Source organism: Columba livia, chromosome 1 (genome assembly GCF_036013475.1).
Source record: "Columba livia isolate bColLiv1 breed racing homer chromosome 1, bColLiv1.pat.W.v2, whole genome shotgun sequence".
Taxonomy (NCBI): Eukaryota; Metazoa; Chordata; class Aves; order Columbiformes; family Columbidae; genus Columba; species Columba livia.
In genome coordinates this window covers 76,404,806-76,424,861 of record NC_088602.1, presented here as the reverse complement: position 1 = coordinate 76,424,861, position 20,056 = coordinate 76,404,806, and positions in this window count along the sequence as shown.

Below are 20,056 nucleotides of genomic sequence, written 5' to 3'. Positions count from 1 at the left end.
CTTTGCCCATCTAATGTAGGATGCGGGCCCTGGGTAGGTGCCCACTGTCCTGCACATCACTAACTGTTATGGGTGCAGAACTCCTGGGAATGGAGAGGCAGCTAAGGTCAGCCCCTCTGAGATATGCAGATTCATTACTTTTGTGCTTTTGACTGGGCTCAGAGCCTCAAAAGTGGAATTTTTGTTCTACAAAAAAAGTTATGTGCAGCCTCTCCTGACGGTCTCAGTTTTGTGATGAGGCAGTTCCAATGAGTTTGCAGGGTTCCACATTTTTTTTCCATCTGGTATTATGAGAACAGATATTCTCCACTTGAGTGAAATGCAGTTCCTAACAAGTTCTGCAGTGCTTAACTGTAGCTTCAAAGTCAAGCCTCACATAAAATAGAAGTTTCTGCAAGCCAAAATGAGGTACACTGCTATGCTGAAAGCTTCCTTGCTTCAGCTGCTTTACACAGATGTAGCTGATTCAAACATAATAAATAATTTGTTGTACAGGAAGGTATAAACACCTCTTTCTTCTCTCAGAGCTGAGCTGGCTGTGTAGGACAAGAAAAGTTACTTTGGTAAGTGAATGCACCAAGTCTGATTGTGTGATGCATACACAGGAAACAGATTTGTTGAATGTGAAGAGGCAAACCTGCCATCTGATAGTAGCTGGGCAGGTGGTGATTGGTGATTACTGTTCCCGAGTAGCTGAGAATTATGCACATCCTATTATGTTTGTTAACCCATCTGTCCTGCTTTCCCCCCACATACTTTCATCTTGTTCTCATCTTTAAAGTTGTTAGCTCTTTCTGTAAGAGCTTGCCATTTAGTCTGCATTTGTACAACTAATACTGCTGAATTATGTCACCAGTGTGTCCCCAGGTATGTCCTATCTTTATGTATGTCCTTCTTGGACCTGGCTGACTGTGAGCAAATATTCAGTCTTTGAAAGAGATTACGTTGCTCTCATGTTGGTTATACTGATTTGAGGAAGCAAGGATTGTTGTCCAGATGAAGGCAATTTTGGAGTCACAGTTGCTCCTTGGCAGCCAGACTTTGGGGTTCAACGGAGATTTTTAAAGAGTAGATGTCTTTTCACACTGTTGGTAATGGGTGTGTAATGGGGGGGGGGGGGGGGGGAACACGCATGGGGAGCTATTTGTTTGGCATACATTCAGGCAACTAGTTTTAGTTCTACTGAAAGCCAATGTTTAAGGTAATATATATTGACTATTTGTGGGCAGTATATGCTTATTCCAGTCTTTAGTGATTTCCAACAAGACTATGGCAGCAGACCTGTCAGAAAGACATTGATGTAGCCTTTTATCCCTCAATCTCTGGACACTTGAGGTGGTCAGTCAGGTCAATGTGGATATGGAGGCCCAGGAATGAATAAGGTCAAGGCTTATTCAAACTGAAAGGGAAACAAGCATGTAAGACGCAGGAAACTGCAAGGCTGAGGATCCAGCCAGAATCAAACAGGCCACCTCTGTGCACAGTGCCTAAGCCATTAGTGACCAGCAGGGAAGATCTCCTGAGGTTGGTTCAGACCTGGCATGGAGCAGATCACAATTGGCTCAGCTGTGTACTGGTGCAGATGGCTGCATCTGCTGTTGTATGAGGTTTCCCCAGACCACTGTTATTACCTGTTGCCAAATAGATGGGGGAGGGGGCGGGGGAAGAGGGGCTGAAAGTGGTGTGGCTTTTCTAAGCCCTGGCCTTAATCCAAATTCACCCATTCGTGATGTTGAAATTGGGAAATGGCACTCAAAGCAGTGCATGCAAATCGTCTGAAACAGGATCAGCTCTTTTCCATCCTACTCTTTTGCTTTGATTTCCATGTTAGCTATCATTTTTTTACTTGCCTGTGTTTTCCCTCAGCGTTTGACCTCTCCTCCCCAGACCCCTGGCCTTTTCTATTGGAGGCTGATAAGAGGGAACTCAGAGTTGATATGCAGGAATCCCTGGACACAGCTATTTTTTTTCATCAGTAGTTAATTTTCCACTTCTTTTATTTCCTTTGAGATTCAATACATCTACTTTCATGCTTCTGTGATTCAGTTTGTGGAGGAGACAGACAAGGAAATGCTGAATAAATCTCTTGCCTTCTCTCCCTCTCTCTCTCTTGATCCTTCACTCCCATCTTTGCATTGCTCCGTCTCTCTTTCTTCCTTCATAAACCAGTCTTCACACTGTGCTTGGCTTTTTTGGTCCCTAGGACTCTGACTTAGGACAATTACAGATGCTGAGAGGTAAGTCAGAGATAGTCATGTTTCGTTGACTAGAAGTGTTGTGGCTCCAGCCCTCCCAGACTTACACTGTGTGCGCTTTAGAAAGCTACCACATGGCTTCACTCAGAGGCTTTGTCAGTCCTGCACCGTGCAAGTTCCTGAGGAGTAAGCAGCGAAGGTTAGAGTGTTCCCCATAAATACCATCCATTTCAAGGCTTTAATCTTGATAACAAAAGAAAAAGTTTATTAGAGAGGAAAGGCTGTATGCTGTGGAAACACAACTTCACCAGCAGGAAAATAGGAGGAGGGAGATGGGAGTGAAAGGGAGGGGCAGAAGAGAAAATGATCAAAATGTCTCTCCTGCAACATTAAGCTCAACCCTTTATGTCTAATTTATAGCCTTCTCATATGCCCTGTAACTGAGCAAATAAAGCTCCTTGGACTACTATGTCCCTACTATGTCCCCTGCTGTTGTTTTTCTTGGTGCAGAGGCAAGCATTTTTTATTAGGAAATAGTCAGCTTAGTCTATTATCCAGCATAGTGAACTGCCATCTCATTACTGACAGAGGGCTGCTAGCTAGCTTAATGCTGTTTTATACTAGTCTCGTGTTTGTAGCATCTGACTATGTTAAAATAGCTGAAGTCACAGGGTAACAGTACCTGTAATGTCTGAGGGGAACACATGGTGATTTCTGAGCAACTGCCTAGTTGTGTGATTTTTAGGAGGCATGTCTGAGGGAGCACATATGGGCAAAGGACTGCCAAATGAGTTTCAAATTCGTCTGGGAGGAGAAGTCTGCTCAGCAGCCAGACAGGACTCAGACGCTGCATCCAAACAAAAGAAAGCAAATATAATTCAGATTATTAACAGAGCACAAGAGGATATAGGATTTCTCCACACATACACTAGAAAGTTTTTTGGATACAGTAGTCCAAATGTCCCTCTTCATATAATGAAGCCAATGTTGGCGAAGTCCACAGGGACAGTACAATATGACAAGGATTAGCATTTGGGCTGTTGAAGGGCTAAAATCTTTCCTCACATTTCTCTGATTTATCTGGTGGTCAGATGGGCTAAAAGGTCAAAATGTAGTTGCTGAAGTGTTTGTCTTAAGCTAATACAAACTTTGTTTCTCTTTTAAGACCTTAGAACAGAAATTGTTCTCAGCCACCAACGGAACACTGGTAGGAATATTCACGGCAGTTTCCAATCAACTCTAGTGGGATACAAATACTGTGTATTACTGCATAAAGTTGTCTCTGATCTGTAGTCTTCATGCTTAAATCACTGTTTTCACCTAACTCAGGAGATAGAGCCTCCTCCCAGGATCATCTCTCTCTAACAACAAAAAATATTTCCCCAGTCTTGATTCCTTTATGAACTGACCCACCTACAAAAAATAAGTCTGTACAGCTGATGTGATGCACAGGTGCCTTGCAACGTATAATGCTATGCCCAAGTATCAGGGAGGTGTCTCATTACCCAGCATCATGAGTCATTATTGGCTTGGCTTGGCTTGACTGCAGGAGCTCCTTGTTCCTAAAGAGAAAGAATCTTTAGTGTGGGTTGGTGAATTACCTTGGTAACTCAGAAGACCATACCAACCCCAAAAGGAGTAGCATAATGTCCAGCAATGGACTAAGTAGTTGCTTAAGTAGGCCCCAGGAGGAATTAATTCCCCATTTCTTTCCACTGCTGAAAAGTAGGAGATTCATGGCATTTTTATTCAACTATGCAAATGGGACCTGAGCTCCAGGGAAAGGCATGTTCTATAAATCCAGGAAAAGATCAGTCAATGAAACAAAATGTGTATATGTCTCAGAGGGGAGTCCTTGCTACGTGGTAAAGTGTCAGTTATCTTGAGCTGAGGATCTTCTGATGCAAGCTTGAGCCAAGAAACAAGTAATTCACTTTGGCCTCCAAACAGACCTGGCAGAGTAAGAGATTATTTAGTCTTGTGACTGGGCCAAAAAGTTAGTGGAAACAGTTGGGTTTTAGCCAGAACAGAATTTTTTGTAATAGTGTTGCCAAAGCATGGCATCTATGCCTTCCCCTTTGGTATAATCTTGGTCAAATCCAAAATGCCTTCTTTAATTCCCCTCAAAATGTCAGCTGCATTTTCCAGATAATGGCTATTAAAATGTTTTTGTTATGTAGAGCATCAGGAATTTTTACAGCATCAGAACACAAAGATCCTTACTTAAAGGAAGCAGGACCTAAATATCTGCTGAGCTTTACCAAAGAACATCTGTGTATGTTTTAAATCAGATAGTTTGGCAGGAGATCAGTCATGATGGATGCCCTGAAGATGACTTATGGTCTTGAAAGCATCTTATTGTACTAGATTATCTCAGGAGATCTCTTCCAACCTCAAAGATCCTGCAGTTCTGTAATTAAGCCACTATTGATGGCAGCTCAAACTGAGTAGCCAGCTTGGCATATTGCAAATGAACCCTTTTTACTCTAGGAGGGATAGTGGGATAAAACCCACCTTTGATGGGTTAAGAAAGTCCAAATAAATGGGTGCAAGGCTGGACCATGCTTTCTGGTTGTCCTGTTGCCAGAAAGTAGGCAAGATTCTGTCTGTAATATAGACAGCAGCAAAATAAGAGAGCCACTTATAACTACATTTATTCTTCTAGCAGACAGAAGATTTGGTAATCTCAGCTATCTCTAGACTAGACAGCAGTCTTAGATGTGTCCAAAGCTTTGGCATGTCTAAAATCCCACCTACAGCACCAGCTATACTGGTCTTGTATCCTTGCACGTGCTTCTGCCTGAAGTACAGATGGAAGTCTTAAGATTTATTGGTTGTATCCTAGATTAAATACAGAAATAATAAAAAAAAAAAAAATCCAAAATTCAGTTGATAAGCTACTTTTGTTCTATAGCTGAAGAAGATGTTTGTCCTACTGCATGCTTGCTTCTCCTGTAGCTAATGCCAGTCTTTGAGAACTTTGGTTATTTGAATTTTCCATCTCTGCTTGCTGCATTTACTCTGAGGATGAGTTCATCTCTGGTTTGGGTGAAATTTAGCTCTTATTGCATTTGCAGGACAAAATCTATTTATATATATCTAATGGAAATTTATATCGCTTGAGATTATGTGAGCTTCTTAAGAAGAGGTAGCAAATCCTGGACTGGCAAAATGGGGACCACTATGATTGGAATTAATGATGCCTCCATTCAGACAGATCTGGGATATTTCAATATGAAATGAGTCCCAGAGATGAAAGAAATGCAAAAAATCAACTGCAAGGTATCATTGACAGTGACATATGGAAACTGAAAGTAAGCAAGTATAAGCTGACCAACCACCCTAGGGTGTTAGGATTCTTTAAAACCATTTAAAGGATGTGACAAATTAAAGAAATGTGCAGGCTTGCTTAAGAGTGTAGGAGTAACAAAAGGATGTTAGTTAGATTGGTTTAAGGATGTTAGAATAATGGGATGTAATTTCTATTGCTTAAGGGTGTAGAAGAGAAAAATATTTACATAGTGTGGTTTAAGTCTGTAAAAGAAATAGGATGAAATTAACCACATGAAAAAAAATAGGTGGTGGGAAAGTTTCCCTTAACAAGTGTTGCAGGGTGGTTTTCAAAAGGAAGAAATTATAGTAGCACCAGACCAATTGCGTCTGCACTGGATAAGTGATCAGAGAAGGTGTATTAAGCTCCTGTGGCATCTTGCATGCAAAGGGGGAAACAGGAAAAAAATTATAATTAATAGGCTTTGATTGGTTTATCCAGTATATATTTTCTGCTTTAGTTTCTGACCTTTAAGAGTCTCCTGTGTGTAATGTTTTTTGTTACCACATATGGTATGTAGTTATGTGTAATGTTATGGGTGAGAAATCAAGCATACAAAAGCCTAGAAAGTTAAAAAAGTGATGATTTCTCTTGCAATATTAACTGTGTTTCAAATCTATCAAAGGCCTGTTGACAAATTGGAAAGGATTCAGATAAGAGCCCACTGGAATGATGCAAAGTTTGGAAATCTGCCTCAGAACGAAAGACCTAGGAAATTCAATCTATTTAGAGAAGACTAAGAAGGATCATCACCACAGGCCCTGCTTACCTACTTAGGAAGAAGATTCCAGCCATTCTGGCAGAGAAAAGTCTGACAAGACCCAGTAGTTGTAAGCTGAATTACACAAAACAAAGGGTGGTGCAGGAAGACAAGTAAGGCATTTTTAATGGTGAGGATAACTTTCCATTGGGATGAAATAGCTGAATAAAAGTACACTTCCCCATATACCAGATTTTCAAATCAAGGATGGCCTGCTGTCTAAAAGAGATTCTAGCTCAAACAAAGTCACTTTGATACAGAAATTTTTGGTTGAAATTCAGTGGTCAATGCTAGAAAATGAGGCAAAATAATAATCTTTCCTTCTGGCCTTGATATATGAATTTCTACTGCATATTTGGTACATCAGGAATAATATGGCTAGCTATAAAATTGGACTGTTTTCAATTTTCTTGCAGAGGTGCCTGTTTTGTTCTCAGGGTTTACATGGAGACTACACACAAAAATGTGCTCTTCCCTGGAGTGCTCTTTCTAGCACACCACCACTTCCAGAATCTGACCTGAGCATTTTTCGCATTAAAAGCATCTGTTTGGTCTGAGTGTAAGGTTGGACATCATCCTTGCTGTAACTGGAAGCCCATGCTTGCAAGAATCCCAAGAACATGCCTGGAAACAGAAATGGTGATATAAATAGGGTCTGGGCTTTGAAGACTCTTCCACTGGTGACAGAGCAGCAGAACAAAACAAAGATGTTGTGATGTCTGGGAGGTGCTTTGCCTCAAGCACAAGGGAGATAGTTTTTACAAAATAAGCTGCTGCATGTCCACAGAATGGCTGCTGCAGAGGGTAGGAAGGAAAGATGGTAAGAAAATGGGGGGTTTTGTGTGAGAGTAAGCACAAGCACTTTTGTGGTGCTGCCCAGGTGAGCAAAGTCAGACACGTAGAGTTGGAGTTGAGTTAGGGTACTGCAAAGGAAGGATGTAGACTTTTGAGTGGTTGAGAAGTGATGCTGAGATACATTTTACATGAAGAAATACAAGGTTAAACGAATGAGTGGGGGAAAGTAGGAGGCTGTAGAAGAGTGTGAAGAGAATCATGTTTTTCTACACAGAACTCGTCACTGAATTTAAAACAGACTAGTCTCTCATTTCTCTCCCTCTATGTCCTCTTTGCTACAGAGGTCTCTAACACCTCAGCATTCCAAATGCAGCTCATGCAATAGGCCTTCAGAGGAAAGTGGTACTTTGCAAAATGATCTTTTGGTATTAAGGACCTGGCTTTCCTCTAGGTCTTTTACCTAGAGATTCCTTTTTTTTTTTTCTTTTCAGGGTACTTAGCTTCCGTCTCTCACTCATATCAGATTATGAAGTTGACCTGCACTGGAAAAAGGCAGTTTGAGAAAAGACAACCAGCAGCAGAGCGAAAGTGAGAAGTCTGGACATGTGCCTACCAACAGGAGAAGAAGACGACCACTTGTGAATGGAAGGCAAGTGCTTTCAACAAAGGTTGTGCTTCTTAAAAAAATAAGCTTAATGGGACACATGATCCTTGCAGTCTTCCTCAGGGGCTAAAGTCTCAGGCTAAGAGAAAATAGAAATTACCTTTTCCTGTTTTGAATATGTCTCTATTCTGCATTGGAATAAAAGGTTGAAATATAGTTTTCGCAGCAGCAGCCTGAGGCACTACAGGGGTTCATGGGAACTGTAGTTGGGGCATCATTTTTATTTCCTGCCTGCCATTCTGTCTGTTGATGCGTGCCCCATAATTCCAAAGGCCAGCTGTTGGTGTTGCTCTTGAGCTGGAGTCTCATCAGTCTCTTAACTCTAATGGATAAGTCCTGGACCCATTTAGTCTAGCTACAGCTAATGCTTTTGACCTATTCTCCATATGCACAGTGATTTCCGGAAGCTTCTATCATCCTGTGCTTTTTTCTTTTTTTTTTTTTTTTTCTTTTTTTTTTTTTTTCTAGCAGAATCCTTAATTTCCTAATAGAAACCAGAACCGTCTGCCATGTTTATCCTTTTTGGCAGTGTTTTTAGCTCCTGGCCTGTAAGTTAATTCATAAGTATATGATCTCTTTATCCCAAGGCCATTTCTACCTTCTTTACAAGCTCTGTCTGCCGCAGAGGGACAGAATATGCCCAGCAGAAGCAGCTGAGACAAGAAGAGTGCTATGATTCCCTCTCCTGCTTAGGAAAGAAATGAAAAACGAATGGTAGGGGTCCAGAGGAGGAGGCAGAAGGCTCTTTTTTGGTAGCACAGAAGGAGTGGGGTGTAGAACTAAGCTGCCAGCGCAAAAGCTGCTGCTTCTGAGTGATAAGACACCTAGTCAAAGTCAGCTGGGAGGGGCATCCTGAAGAACAAAGGCTTTTCTGATTTGGTGTGCTGAGAGTCATGGTGATGAAACAGCTGGCAGAGTTAATAATGAGCCCATGCCATCCCCAGCCAGAACCAACAGAGCTGTAGAAGGGGATACTGGTGTGTGAGAAGTATAGGTCAGGGATGTCAAACTCATTTTCACCAGGTGCCACATCAGCCTCGCAGTGGCCTTCAAAGGGCCGAATGTAATTTTAGGGCTGTATAAATGTAACGTCTCCTACATGTAAATGTAACTACTCCTACCTGCCCCTGGTGTAGGCACTTGTGGAGGGAAAATAGGTCTGGGAAGAGACTGCGTAGGACCTGATGGAGTAGAGAGCTGAGGGCAGGGAAGGTGAACTGAATACAGCTGGGTGTACTAAAGGGGAGGTGAGTGGGAGAGGAAGTATCACAGTATCACATTATCACAGTATGTTTGGGATTGGAAGGGACCTCAAAAGATCGTCTAGTCCAATCCCTCTGCTGGAGCCGGAACGCCTAGGTGAGGTCGCATAGGAATATGTCCAGGCGGGTTTTGAATGTCTCCAGGGAAGGAGACTCCACAACCTCCCTGGGCAGCCTGTTCCAGTGCTCTGGCACCCTCACTGAGAAGAAGTTTTTTCTCAAATTTAAGCGGAACCTCTTGTGTTCCAGTTTGATCCCATTACCACTTGTCCTATCATTGTTTGCCACTGAGAAGAGCCTGGCTCCATCCTCATGGCACTCACCCTTTATATATTTATAAACATTAATGAGGTCCCCCCTTAGTCTCCTCTTCTCCAAACTAAAGAGACCCAGCTCCCTCAGCCTTTCTTCATAAGGGAGGTGCTCCACTCCCTTAATCATCTTCGTTGCCCTACGCTGGACCCTCTCCAGCAGTTCCCTGCCCTTCTGGAACTGAGGGGCCCAGAACTGGACACAATATTCCAGATGGGGTCTCACCAGGGCAGAGTAGAGGGGAAGGAGAACCTCTCTCGATCTACTAGCCACCCCCCTTCTAATACACCCCAGGATGCCATTGGCCTTCCTGGCCACAAGGGCACACTGCTGGCTCATGGTCATCCTGTTGTCCACCAGGACCCCCAGGTCCTTTTCCCCTACACTGCTCTCTAATATGTAATTTCCCAACCTATACTGGAACCTGGGGTTGTTCCTGCCCAGATGCAGGACTCTACACTTTCCCTTGTTAAATTTCATTAAGTTATTCCCCACCCAACTCTCCAGCCTGTCCAGGTCCCGCTGGATGGCAGCACAGCCTTCTGGTGTGTCAGCCACTCCTCCCAGCTTAGTGTCATCAGCAAACTTGCTGATAGTACACTGTATTGGTATGTGGTAAGAAAGGGTGAAACTTTACCGCAAGTGCAGGTGATGTCATTGTAAAGGAAAAAAAAATGAAATGTTCCTTTAGCTGGGACTAAATATTCTCAATAAGGTATGGAGTTTCATTCCCTGCTTCCTTAGTTACTCATCGGTACCACCTCCACATGACTCTGTTTGACTCATAGGGCTCCTTTTCCTATTGGTGAGGACACAAAAGAGGATCTCTGTTTCTCCTGTTGTCTCCTTCACTAGCTGGATCTCATTTGAGCACAGATATAGGACAGACCCTGAAAATGCAAATACTGCTGAGATACTCACCCATAGGCTCTCCTGCAGGGTAAAGATCCCACCTGGGAAAGGAATAAGTGTTTTATGCCAAGTCTTTCCAAGGTGGAAACAAGACTGGGGAAGGCTGAAATATGGAAGAATGAAAAGACAAACCCTCAGAGTCTGATCAAAGAGCTAAATGTTCAGTCATTTCACTTCTGCTCCTCAGCCACTGGCTGCCGTCCTACTCTCAGGAATGCAGCCAGTGACAGATTGTTGCTGGTATGATGTGTGACTGGACTATAAGAGCATCCTGTGTCACAACCCCTTGTCAGGAGACACTCATGTTCCTTAAGGTGTCTGCTCCAAAATTTCTACCATTGGACCAAATCCTAAAGCCTTTATTCATTCAAAATTTTCAGCATCTTGCAATCATGTTTTGCTTGAGTAACAACTGCAGGATTTTGCCCATTCATCAGCTTAAGTCATTCTACAGCAATTACATTATTTTAGGGTTCTCAGCCCTGGCTTCCATACACCCTTACTAGGACTGTGATTTTAGCCACTCTTGCAGAGGAGTCCTGTTAGAGGCTAGTAAACTTGTGGAGGAGAAATCTCCATGAGAAAACAAGCTGCAGAGAATGGTGATGCTTTTTGCTCCCTTCCAGTGGGCAGGTAATCTATGAGGCAGTCAGGTAAATAGCAACTTGAACATAAATTTGAATGCATTTTTTCTTCTTTGCTTTTGACAGGAGTCCTTGTATTTACAGTATTAGATGAGTTTTCTGAATGCAGTTAGGTTGGAAGGAATCTGCAGTGCTTTCCTGAGCTGAATGGATGTGTAGCTTAAGTTCCTGAGTCAGCTGGAGAATTACCAAAGGAAGTGAGACAAGGACTTTGATAGCTCTGTATCCTGCCTTGAACAGAGGGCAACACTGACTATTTCAGCAGAAATTGCAAAGTGCAAGAACATGGAATAATCTACCAAAGAGACAATTGCTGCTTGACTGGTGAAAGAGTTATGTGAATGAGTAAAAATGTCATATCCTCTCTAACCTGAATGGGGGTGCTTCTACTGGTAGCATCTAATGCCCTTGTAATTTACTTGTTCCGTGGCTTTGTCTGCCTCAGCAGTGACTTCCACAGATAATACTCTGAGAAATGTTGGGGGGGGGGGTGTTTTTTTGTTTGGTTTGGGGGGCGGTGTTGTTTGGTTTGGTTTTTTTCTGGTTTGTTTGTTGGGGTTTTTTTAATCAACTTAAAATCTTTTTGTAGTTGCAGACTACTCGGAGTGGCACAGAATTTGTTGAAGATGAAGGCCGCAAAACACTATTTTTCTATAACTGCATTTTTTTAGTTGTTAGCCTCCAGAAAAATTGAGAGGTCGCTATTTTTTTCTTTAGCTTTAATGGTTTAAGGTTTAGGGTAGAAGGTTGAGCCTCTGGCAGGGAAGCATTACCACTGTGTTGCAGCTGCACCCCACAATAGCTGCACTTGTGCAAGAAGTCTGTCAGCTCTCTACCTGTGCTGCAGCAAGAGAGCTGGCAACTGAGGAGGCCCGGTAAAGGAGGATCTTTCATATTATACTGATTTACTGCAAACTACCAGGATGCAACAGTAAACTCTTCCACTCTCTTCACATTACTCTTATTTATACTTAACATCCAATACTTTGGCTGTCATTCTTTAATCAAGATTTCTTTTAAACCTGTCTGAAGTGCTCGGGGGAAACCCTGGGTAAATATTGTTATTAGTTAAGTAATAAGACACAACAGGGTGTGAAATATTACCCTATAACTCATGCCTGCTCTATAACAGTATTTTGAGTGGCACAAGGCCAAATGGCTTTGTGTGTTATTTTTTTAGTTAAATTAAAAAGACACCAGCAAAGTGTCTGTGGCTGTTAAAACATGGCCATGGTGGTAGGGGAAAGAAAGGAGAAGTGTCATTTAATAAGGTGTGCTGTCAACTGCTCACTTTTTAATTTAGTGAATGGTGAAAAGTACTAAGCGGAGAGCTGTGGAGATAGGTGTCCTTCACTTATCTAAAGGACAGATTGGACAGAAGCAGCAGCAGCATGAGCTCCACCATCACTGTGGCAGCAGGCTTGCAAGTTCCACTTCTGGTGGGTTAAATGGGTCTATTTGCAATATCCCATTCAAACTTTAGTTACTTGATGTGAGCTGCCATTAACTGTGGCTTAATAGGTGCTTCCAGGACCATAAGTTGCCTTGGGGGCATCTGTCAAATTGCAAGACCGATTGAGGATACCACTTAGGAAAATAACTAGATAGGTTTTTAGTGAAGACTGGAGATTCCAACCAGTTCCTTGGGACCAAACTCAGCCTCTGCCTAAGTCAGATGGTGCTGTTTCATTTGTGCTCAAATGGCAGGGACAAGGCATCCTTAATGAGTAAGCGTGAAAGCTAATGTCACACACTAAAAGACCTGTCTTAACTGCTTTCTAACTTGTGGAGCATTAGGAGTTACATCTACAACTCTCTTTTCTAATTCAGCTTTATGTACCACAGCATGCAATCTCGGCTGCACAGGATGGGTGCTTTGGCTGGGATTGTCAGGGCTGCACTTTGGCTGCAGAGATGAACTGGCCTCCTCTGAGCTCTCACTTATGTTTTAGTTTATAATGACCTTTTTATGAGGAAATGAGTCCTGATCTCTTGCTCTATTTAATAGCCCATTTGCAAGTGGCAGGAGTCTGTGCGTGTTTCTAGGTAGGGGCAAGTGCCTCTTGGGTTGGCTAAATTGGGTTGGCTAAATTGGGTTGGCTTTTCAGGAACAAGTTCCTTGCACTGCAAGGAAAATGTTAAATTTTCCTATGATCGTTTTTTATTTGCTTTGTACAGACAGCCGCTGTTGTGTCCCTTACCCAAGGCCCATTAGCTACCCAGCAGCTTCTGATTCAGACAGGCTAGAGATGTAGAGAACCATATACAAAGATGCTCATTAATCCTTATTTGCTTTCTCCCATAGGCATTTTCTTTATATGCCCAGCATTTCTCACATGCTAGACTCCCTGTGCAACAGGAGGCTTCCATTTGCTTTAAAGATCCAACCAGTTTATTTGTGAAGCTTGCTGTGCTGCTTATTCTCTGATGAAGGTGGGGGCAGGGGCCAGGGGGAGAGAGGGGTGTGTGTTGGAAATCCAGTGTAGTAGGACTAGAGAAGGGGAGAATCCTCTACTTTCCCTGTGCCCACAGAAAAATACTGCACACGAAGTCTGACAAAGTGCTTTCTCACTGTGGTTTGAGGCTGGGACAATTCCCAGAGCAACACCACGTCCTTTACATGTGTTCACGTGTGTCTGTTGGCTTGCAGTTAGCACAGAGATATATCAATATTCCTGATGACAATAAATACAGCTATTAGGATGAGTCGAGAGCTTATCTTAATTGAGTAACAGATGAGCAGGCGTATGTTGCTGTTGAATCCATCAGTATTAGCTGGGCAGAGGTAAGTTTGATCAATACTGACACTTGAGTGCATGGGTAGCCACTGGAAAATATTAATTTACAATCATGACCGGCACCTCTCATTAACCAGAAATGTGTTAACCCTAATTGGTTGAACAGGGCCCTGCTGTACTTCACTGTGCTGCTCACAGTCTTTCTTCCTGTGCCTGAGCCAGAGTTTTCTACTGATGGGAACTTGATGGTGCTCAAGTTTGTTCTTTGGGTGGCTAGGCTGGCAGCTGTACTGCAGCATCCATCAGGCCAGGAAGGTGTGCAATTCACATCCCCTTGCATATACAGCACATATGGCTGTGTAGACATGGGGATCTACATATTTGTCTGTTCATACCTTATGGCCAACTTGAATAGGAGTTAGGCTGAGTAGGAGCGACAGTGATTTATACTATCTGCAAGTCTATGCCACAGATTCATAAGCATTCATGCGCCTTTGTGTCTGTGTGTGCACTTGGGTGCCTGCATGCAGATATGGACGGAGTACACTTGTGGATAGCATCAGGTTGCCCTCAGAACTGTCAGGGTATGTAAACAACACTGCTCTTAATGGAAAAACTGTGTAAATGTGTGTGTGTATGGAATACTAACTTATGAGGGTGCGTGAAAAATGTTTCTTGTGCTATAATGTCAGTAATGGCAATTTGTTCTCTCTACCACAACAAAATCCTCACAGCAAACCATTCGAAGCAGCAGTCTTTGGTATGTTCCATAAATACACACAGTATATACACAAATATGAGCTGTGAGGGTTGGAATCATATTGTAATTAAGGTCCACACCTGACCGTAAGGGAAGCTGAATTTGCTGTCAGACTTTCGGTATCTGTGGAGATAAGGCTGCTATCCATGTCCACTAAGGAAAGAATGAGAAGTAATGAGCTTAAATTGCAACAAGAAGATCTAGGATCTAGGTTACACTTTAGAAATCATTTTCCAGCAGTAAGAATAGTCAAACACTGAAATGGATTGCCTGGGAAGGGTATTGCATCTCCTTTTTGAAGTTTTCTTAAACAAAACCAAAACCAAAACAAACAAAAACAACAACAACAAAGACAAAAGTTGATGGATAAATGCCTGTTGGGACTAGTTAAAACCAGAAAAAGGTTTTTATGTCTTTTGGAATGCTCTGCATCTATGTTTTCTTAGGACTTTAAGGGCGCAGACGTGTCTCTGTTTCCTCACCTGAACATGGTTGGGTGTCAGAGCTGCTTATGCTTACTGCAACCCAATTTCCTACAAACTTGCCTATAGATTCAGCTAGCCTTAATCTCTTTCCCCTGTTTTAATGGCCAAGTTTAAATAATGGCCTTTGCCATTCATCATAACTTCTCTGCCCTTCTTTGATATTCTGGGAGCTGCAAGGAAAGATGCTGGGCAGAAGGAAGCAATCATTGAGTTTCAAGATCAAGAAAGCTTTTTCTCAGTAAAACTTTCTCATACTTGTGACTTCTCAACTACTAAATCTTTCTTTCTTGTTTTCTCTTTTAGTGAGAGATGTTATGAAGCTTTTAGTAAAAATTTGATCCAAATATATTAACAGATGAAAATATTCAATTCTTCCCCTGCTACCTTGACTATTCTCCAGATGCTTTATTTTAGTGTGTTCCTGCTAATTCCCCAGTCCCTCCAGAGTCCCCAGCATTTTTTAAGTCTTATCTGCCCTCTCATAAGCCCAATTACTTCATTTTGACACTCAGATACCTATATCATAATTATGTGATTTCCAAAGCATTTACCTTTAAAAGAAAAAAAAAAAAAAAAAAAAACTATTTCACAGAATAGTAAACAGTTCTCTCCTCCCTTGTGTGTATCAAAAACTCTATGCCCTTACCTGAAGTAAAAAAAGCTGATTTGGCATTTCTCTATACCACCAAAGAGGACACTATGAAGGAGTGCCTGAAACCCGGCAAATATGAAGAAGTGCAACAACCAGTAAAGCAACATATTCCAGGAGCTGGTCGTTTGTGTGTATGAATAATTCCAGTGAGACTGTCTGAAAGATTTATTATTTGGCAAAAAGATTAAATGAAAAGGAACAACTGTTGGCTTGTTTGAATGCTTCCATACTGAATGAGTATGGCACATGGAGATTGAGAAACAAGGTCAGACTCTTTTATATCTAACTCTTATTGACCTGTACCCCGGATACTTGGTATTTATAGTATTTGTACCAACCCTGTTTCTTGAAGCATCTGTCACAGAAGCTCAAAGGGGAATTTTATTACAGCTTTGTGTCAGAGACTTTCAGTTCGTTGAAATACAAGAATGAATTAGTTGGTTTTAAATGTAACTTCTGTTTGGAAGGAATTTTTGGTCTCAGCTGGGAATTTTTGATTAAAGAAGTCAACTGGACCTGAGTACCAAACAGCATGGTGGCCAAAGGTTTAACCAAGGAAGCTAGAAGTCACATAAAAGCCCCATTCTTCTTCTTTTCCCAGTAACCATGGTTTTCCTCAGGTGTTTTGTTTTTTTGCCCAGTTGAAACTCTTTCTTAGTCTTGCCTGAGGGAGCCATTACACTTTGTATTATCTGTCCCCCTAGTTGTCAAGTGGAGAAGAAGTTGATTGTGTAGGATTGCTGAAACAGTCACCTGGGATGTGGGAGATGGGAAATACAAAAACAAGAACTAGGACCATGCCAATCCTGCCCAATGCCTACCTATTTGTTATGCTTTAATCTTGGTTTTGTTTTTGAAAAGGAACATTGACAGGTCTTGTTTTTTTTTTACCCTGGTGGCAATGATTCATTGCTGACTGACTGACTCAGAAGGCAAGCACTCTTACATATGCCTGCTGGGGAATTTATTCTAAGGTGTCTTCCCTGGTTGGGTCTTGCAGCTCTGGAAGTGAAGACTTTCCCAGAATGTGCAAAAGCCATAAAGCCTGCTAAGAGAATTTGCTCAGCTTCACTCCACCAGCACCCTACTGACCATATCTGGACACCTTAAGCTGTCCTAAGAGGTTTTGGTGGACAGTATACCTGAGAGAGCAGTGGTGGGAGGCCAGGTGTGAGTGTGATGATGTGGACCTTCTGCAACTTTCTGGTATATGTTCTTACAAAATTGGATTTCAATAGAGGAAATGTATAAATAACCTGCAACAAGGACTGTCCACACTCTTTCAGGGGCACTCCAGAGGTGCTTAAGGGTCTGAGAGTGATGCATGATATTTCTGCTGTTGATGGGGTCACTCTCATGATGTCCCACACATGTTCTAAGACAAGCTAGGCAGCTTGAGAATTTGACCTAAGAGGTGCTGGCAGAAAGGACTAAGAAGAATATTTATGTAGACATTGTGGCTTTGTCCTGAGCCTGCCCTGCCTCCAGCTATATTATATGTGGTGTGAAATGAAAATTTTTTGGCAATCTGAGAAAACAGTGTAGAAATAGCATTTTCTGGCCAATTCTAGCCTGCTGACCTATTTTTCAGAAGAACATTTACTTCAGAGACAGTTAAAGCAGACAAGGCATTGGTATTTGGGATAGTGAGAAGGAAAGAGATAAAATCTCATGCAAACAAGCATTGGCAGTCAATGGAATTGTACTTCCTTTTCCAAGGGCTGGATCTGGCATCATGTCTTACAAGCTTTAAGAGATTTATTACCGTTTGATTTGATCTGTGACACAAGATTTATGGCCAGGCTGAAACTGCCCAGAAATAGTAGTTCTTTCACTTTGTAACAGCACTCAATCTACTCAACAGAGAAATGCCCACTAAGTCAGGAATGTTCTAATGGTGGGCATCAGTCAAGCCAGGGAGCTCAACTATCTCTTGGTGGAGGTATAATCCTCAAAAGGAGACCCTGTGTCCACACAAGATGCCCAGCGAATGGGTCCCTGAAGGAACTCCAGAGTGGGAGGAGTGTGGTGTTCTCAGAGCCAGACTGAAGCATGGCAAGGATGTTCACAGCTTTCTCTCCCAAGGAAGGGCCATGGGATGGCAGGCCTCAGGAGGCAGGGGACTTGCCCTTCTGGCTCTTCCTATACACTTATCAACTGGTCACCTGAAAGGATTTACACTGGAAACGTCTGAGCTGCTCTTCTATTGGCCACACAGAGAACTGAAAGCTCTTCTCCAGTGAATACCACTCCTTTTTCCTAATCTTCACTCCAATTCCTACTGGAGTTCCTACTACACAGGCTCAAAACTTTAATTTAGATATGATTCCCCCTATAACTGGCATTTCTGTATTTTACAATGCTTTTATTAGTGCTAGAGACAGAGAATTATGGGCATTGTACTGATCAAGACCAGAAGCCCTTGTACACATCAGCCTTTCCAAAATAAACAGACCACCCAGCATTCTGTTCAAGGCAAAAATTGCCTTAATAGGTATGGTAAGAATCTAATGCGATCGACCTATTCTTTCTCGTCTCTCCCCTGGGACTGGAGATGCTCTGGTAAAACCATGTAGTCACCTGTGACCATTTATCCAAGCCAAGGAGGTAAGTCATTTCCTCTAAACCAGAGTGTGGGAGGTATGGGATCTGAGGTTTTATTTTCTGACTGGTTTAGGCAGCTGCAGGATGTTGTTTGATGAGAGGGTAGGAGCCATGGCAGGTAAAGGACAGTGAAGCAGTTCTTCAACTCACGGTGGTGCATAAAGGCTGTCTGATTTGGATTTTCTGAGCTGCTGTACTCTAAGTCCACCTGAGCTGAAGGCTGCATTTCCACTCACAATGTGGCTTAACTGAGTGGAGTTTGATTTCCTGAGTGCACAATACAAAGCACAAAGGTTACCACATCTGTTTAATCCCAGGAAGAAGGGAGAAGATGGAGTAGGGGGAGAGAGAAAGAAACTCCAGTGCACACAGTTCATCTCCAGAGTGACAGAGAATAGAGAAAGGATCATAGAGGGCTTCAAATCAATTTATTGCCTCTTCTTCATCATTACTGGTATTTCTGAGTACACAAGCAACAACTGCAACCAACCCAGCCACAGTGCTTTCCTTTTGTTGTTTTTCTGTTGGCTTCACCACTTCTTTCATTTGCCTCTTGGGTGGCTTTTTTTTTCCACTATATTATTTTTTGTCACTTTGGATTGCCAGAGACCCCCTGGATGCTATACAAGGTGCAGGTAAGAAGAGTCAAATAGAATGACAGAAGCACAAAAAAGAAGGGAAGAGAAGCCCTCCACAGCTGCAATTTCACTTTATTTTGCCTGGTTGCAGGGGCAATATAAACAGGAGAAAAATGACAATAGAGTGTTCCACATCTAATGGCATCAAATGGTTTGAATCTGACATTGATATGGTACCTTGAGAAACCACCATCAGTTCTCTCAGTTCTTCCTTTCCCTCTGCCTTCCCTCTGGACTCCAAGCACAGGTCTGAAGATGCCACAGCAGGTAACTATTGACCAGGAATGAAGCAGCAAATTCTTCCTCTCCATATATAGTCCTGGAATACTATCTGACAAGCACAAGAAAAATATGAGGTGAGTTAAAATTTCAGCTATATTGAATAACTAGCATAAGAACTCAAGCTTTTTCAGGTTACATATTCTGCATGACCTCCAGCAAGTGTGTAAACCCTTTGGAGAGTTCCCATATTTTCCAAGGTCAACTGAAGCACTGACTACATCGAGGAAGTTGGCACCAATGCAATTACATCAATACAGAGCACGTTTTCTCAATGTAGAAAGGGCCTTGCTGTCCTTTCAGGAATTAATCTTGCATATAGATCTTCCTGAAGGGAAAACAATGAATAAGACAAATGTGGAGTTTACAGACATAGTTTGTTTTCTTCTGTTTTGTGGAGAAACCTTTGAAGGTTTTGAAGAAGCTAGAAGACTAATTTTTCTTTCCACTCTTGTGAGACTTCTATTTCTAAAAAGTGTTTTCCAAATGACATATAATTTTCCCCCAGAAGCATTTTCTTCTGACAAGTAATCTAGTCATGCTGAATTTCAGGAAGAAAAGATGTTTATTGAGAAATTTAGACACAATTAAAAACAGGGATGTGAATGGAAATTCACTGTTCTACCTTGAACGTTCTGACTCACCAGATGTGTAGGTTTTCCATATTACCTGCTGTGTACAGAATATCTTGCTTGATGATTTTGCAGAGGTCATAAGGAAGGAGAGGATTCAGAAACAGGAAGCGTTAGCATCTGAGGCTGCTCTTTTCATAAATTTCAGCTTCACTTCTCCCCCAGGATTTACTGTCCAAATGGGAGGTGCAGCCAAGCTCTGGAACTGCCAGGCTGTCTCTTATAGTAGTGGATGAGGAGTTGTCCTTCTCCTTTATCCACTTCAAACTTTATTACTCCACAAGCAGGATTCATCTCCATATTCGGCTGTTTGAATGTGACTAATGCCTAGACCAACAAGTAGCACTGGCTAGGCTTTTGTTAAGTGACTATATTTTTGCTAATCCTCAAATC